Here is a 5164-nt window from a genome sequence, read left to right as displayed (position 1 = left end):
AAGCAAAAATATTTTTAATATGATTTGATTAAGAAGTTAAAGGCATTGTCGGAGAAGGTTTGGGGAAAATTAATTTTAATTACATTTTTGTTCTATATTGACCTTTTTTGTCTCTACATATACACTTCAGTCCTCTGTGAAATCAGCTGTGAAAACAGCTAACATGCTGTAGTAAATATGCTAAGACAGTATTGTGGTAACTTATAACTGTTCATTTAGTAATCATTAAAAGTTCAACCAAAGAGATAAAGAAGTAACTTTTTTATTTCATAAATTTTATTAATAATACAAAATTAAAAACACATTGGACATAGATATGATGACACTGGTTCCATACATCTTCCGTCACTTTACAGTATATTAGTACTCATATAGACATATAGTTTTTGAGCTTGCTTGCTCAAAACTCAAAAATTAACATTTCCCCCTTATTTCTGTATATTTATTTATCTTTTAAATATACATTTGTCTGTAATCTATATTTTATTCTAACACTATACATTTGTCTTGGCTACCCTCTTGTTATCTATCCAATCGTAAAATTGTTCCCAGATTTTGTACTTAGTTTCACTTTTATCCTTGAGTTCCAATGTAAGTCTATCCATTTCTGCGCAATTGAAAATTTTCAGTAATATTTCCTCTTCGGTTGGAATATTTTTCTCTTTCCATTTTTGAGTGAAGGCTATTCATGCCGCTGTTACTATATGCCATAATAAATAATTTGTATCTTTCTTATATTTTCTTTCTATAATTCCCAATAAAAAAAATAAAGGTTTGGCCTTTATATCTATTAGCAAAATTTCTTCCGGCCATTTCTTTAATAAATTCCAAAATTTTTGTGCCTTTGGGCATTCCCACCACATGTGGTAGTAATTCCCAACGGTCTCTCCACACTTCCAGCATATCGAGGATTTCCGCTTATTCATTCTTGCTAATCTTGTGGGAGGGAAGTGTCACCTATAAAACATCTTATAGAGGTTTCCCTTATAGTAATTTTTAGGTTTTTTTCCCATAAACTTTGCCAATTATCCAAATCAATATTGTGCCCAAAATATTTACACCAAATTATCATCGTTTCTTTCACCTGTTCCTCGATCATATCTTGCTTTAATAAATATCAATATAGTTTACTTATGGTCTTGCCTTCCCTACTAAATAAAATTTTATCTAATTCTGAAGAGTCTTGCTTTATGCCCTATTCCTTTTTGTCTTTATTAAATTTGGGTTGGATTTGAAGATACGCCCACCATTCCAATTCGATTCCTTCTTCCTTTAAAGTATTTCTCGCTTTTAATTCTCCTTTCTCATCCAAAATATCTTTATAGATGGCAGCACCCCCATGATTTATCAAATTTGGATGTATGTACATTTCTAATGTAGACACCCAGTTGGGAATTTTCATATAATTATTTCTTTTTATTTTTTTTCCAGATATCCAATAATGCTCTCCTAATATAATGCTTCTGGAAGTACTGCTGGGCTAAATGTCTTTCTTCCCATAAAATAGCGTGCCACCCTGTCTGTAGGTCATGACTTTCTAGTGCTAATAATCTTGTATTTTTGAGATGCATCCACTCACTCAGCCAAACCAACGACGCTGCCTGATAATACTTTGTCCAGTCTGATAGGCCAAATCCTCCTCTTTCTCTAGCATCTTATAATAGTTTTAATCTGATTCTCAGTAGTTTCTCTTGCCGTATGAATTTTGAAATGTAAAAAAAATCCTTTTTAAGCCAAATTGGTATGCATTGAAATAGAAACAACATTTTCGGAAGAACATTCATTTTAATGGTGGCTATCCTACCCATTAAAGATAACTGTAGTTTTTCCCATTTTCCCAAATCAGACCTAATTTGCACCATTAATTTATCATAGTTATCTTCTTTCAGTCTGATGCGTCTCGCTGTCAATTGGATTCCCAAATATCTTATTTTTTTCGTGGTCTGCATATTTATCTTTCCCTCCAATTTTTTTTTTTTTTTTGCTCTTCAGTCATATTTTTAACTATCATTTTTGTTTTATCCTTAATTATTTTCAGGCCTGCTACTTCCCCATAGTCCTCCAGCACTTCCATCAGCCTAAGACCAGATTGTACAGGCTCTTCAATAATAAATACAAGGTCCTCCGCAAATGCCTGTACCTTAAAACTTTCTTTTCTTACTTTTAAACCTTTGATTTGTTTATCTTCTCGAATTGTTCTAATTAAAGCCTCTAATGATAAGATAAAAAGCAGTGGAGATAGCAGACAGCCTTGCCTTGTGCCTTTTTGGATTAAAAAGTTCTGGGATAAAGAAGTAACTTATAACTGGTGCTCATACTTATGACCATCACAGCATCCCCATGGTCACATGATCAAAATATGGGTGCTTGACAGATGAGCAACATATAAATTAATTAAGCAAATAAATGTATTTAACAATAGTTGCAGCATCCCAGAATATGAATTCATCTGGTCTTGAGTCTTTATAAGATGACTTTAAAGCAGTGGTTCTCAACCGTTTTATATGGCGACCCTGGTCATAAGCAGGCGGCGCGCATGCACGGCACCGCCCCCTCGTGCGCATGCGCGGCGCCACCCCATGCGCTGCCCCTGCGCAACGCGCATGCACGGCACCGCCCCCATGCGCCGCCCCCATGCACGGCGGCACCCCCTGCGCCGGCTGCCAAAAAAATGGCGGATCGCGTTATTTGGCGACCCCCGTGAAATGGTCGTTCGACCCCAAATGGGGTTGCGACCCACAAGTTGAGAACCACTGCTTTAAAGTAATGTTGAACAAAGAAGTTTCAAAAGGGAACACGCTGAAACCCAAGAAATTCAAGAAATTCTTCCACTAAGTCTGATCTGAGATAATTAAACTTGTTCCACTTGATGTATTAATTCACCAATAATAATGTATTTGTAATAACTTTAACACTGTTTTATTAACAACTGTAATTGTAATTTTGCAGATATATTGACTTCTGTATGATTATCAAAGTTTGTATAAGTACATTTCATTTCTCTCTTACTTTCTTGTAAACCTTTAGCTCACAGACATCTATATTTTATCAATCTAGAATGCTTCTGATAAAGTGGACTCTAGCATAAACTATAAAAAATGGTTAAACCTTCAAATCTTTTTATCTGATCACTCTGCAATAAAAAAGCTGTGAACGCTTCAACACTGGAAGTTTTAAAAAAGAAATTGGACAGCCACTTGTCTGAAATGGTATAGGGTTTCCTGCCTGAGCAGGGGGTTGGACTAAATGACCTCCAAGGTCCCTTCCAACTTTATTATTATTATTAAATATTAAAAAATCACCAGGAATAGGAGTTGGCAGAAGTAAAATCATCAGTCACGTGAAGTTTTGCTTAACAACTGCTTCACTTAATGAACTAGTGGGAAGTCAAGTCATAAATCCATTGGGAGCATGTGATTTTCTGTTATGCTTTTAGCAGTGGAGTTTTTGTCCAAATTGTGATTGCTAAGTGAGGACTACTTGTATTACTACACTGTGCATACAATTTTTTGATAAACCCAGACCAAGGGCAGCTTCTGGGGAAAAGAAGCACTATAAGTTTGTTATATGTAGCTATACACAAGAATCTAATCTACTGACAGTCAAAGCAAATTGGCACTAGATAAGAGTCAACTGAATTCACAGGAGTCTGGAACTTAGGTCTCTTTTGGGAGCATAGTTTGAGCATAGATTCCAAACAGATGATGCATTTGACCCTACCATCTTCAGGCTCTTCCTGGTCATTTATAGAAAAAGCATCACATTACTCAGATTGATTTATTTCTGGACTAACAAATATAAAATTGCACTATAATTTTATGCTGAATAAATTGGCTGAATGAGTGCTTCTTTGAAAATCGTTCTGGCTACTAAAAAACCCTCTATCCTGTTTTTTACAGTGAAAGATTTGGAGCAGCGTATATCCCGCTTGGAGCGGATAGTTTTAAAAATGAGGAATGCATGGGTCCATCACAGAACCTGTCATTTAAAAGGTCTGGAATATGATGATAAACAGGAAAAATAATTTTAAAATTGTATTTCTTACAATTGAATTGATTTTGTAATGGCTTTGCATGCTTGTAAATTAACATCCTTTCCTGCCCCTAATAAACCTTGTATTTAGCAATTCATGAGTTTAAACTATTTTGTTAAAAACATAGCATTCAATAAAAAAACTTCATAATATTTTAGTTTGAAAATTAAATTATTAATTAATTTAATAAATAAACTATATTTCATTATTTGTCAAGATGAGTGTTGTGATTCCTCGTCAGCCAGTGGAACTGGCAGCTGAGTCTGAGGAATCAGATGAGGAGGAGGAGCCTGGAGTGACATTAGAGGAAGGCTCTGAGGAGCTCCAAGACTTACAGTCGAATGAGAAACCTGGCCCCTCTACTCGCGTTCAGGCTGAGACACAGCTGTGCTGGGAGCCTAAATTGGACAGTGATGAAGAACAGTTGGGACAAATCCAGGATGCATGAAAGCGCAGGCAAGAGAAGCGAGTAGGATAGAGGAATGCAATGGGGCGGCTCCAAAGGCAAAAGAGAAGGCATTAGGAAGCCCGCCTTGGTTGAATTATAAAAGGGAAGGTGTGGGAGGCGCTGGTTGCCAAAGGCAACCGTTTGTATTGAGGATCGAGTTTCTGTGGACTGTATTTGTTTGCCTTGGACATTGACTCGGGTCTGTGAGAATAAAAGCGGTTGGGGTTTTTTTGCAGTTCCTGCCTGTTTCTTGGAAGAGGAGTTTCTCCTTGTGAGCATAACAAGGATTCATGTAGGCTGGGACAGAACAGTTTCCCTTCGGCCTTCTACCCCCTATTACCATGGAGCAGTTACAGGTGGAGAAGGCCCAGATCTCCCAGCAGCAGGCTTTGCTGGCAGCTCAAGTTGCTCAGCTTCAAGCCTCTGCTCCTGCTGCTCCACAACCCTGAAGGAAGTGTCTAGTTGCAGTGCCTGACAAATTCGATGGCACTCCGGAGATGTTTCCAGCTTTTTGGGGCCAATGCCAGCTCTTTATCAGCCTGAGAGTGGCTGACTTCCCAATGACTATGATAAAGTGGAGTTTATGATCAGCCTCCTCTCTGATGCTGCAGCTCATTGGGGCACATCCCTGCTAGCCCAGCCTAGTCCATTATTGGATAATTTTTTGGGGTTTTGTGACTATA

This window comes from Crotalus tigris, unplaced genomic scaffold (assembly GCF_016545835.1).
Source record: "Crotalus tigris isolate CLP2741 ecotype Arizona unplaced genomic scaffold, ASM1654583v1 scf7180000024472.5447098, whole genome shotgun sequence".
Lineage (NCBI taxonomy): Eukaryota > Metazoa > Chordata > Lepidosauria > Squamata > Viperidae > Crotalus > Crotalus tigris.
The sequence above is the reverse complement of the archived record's forward strand: the minus strand, read 5'-3'. Positions refer to the sequence as shown.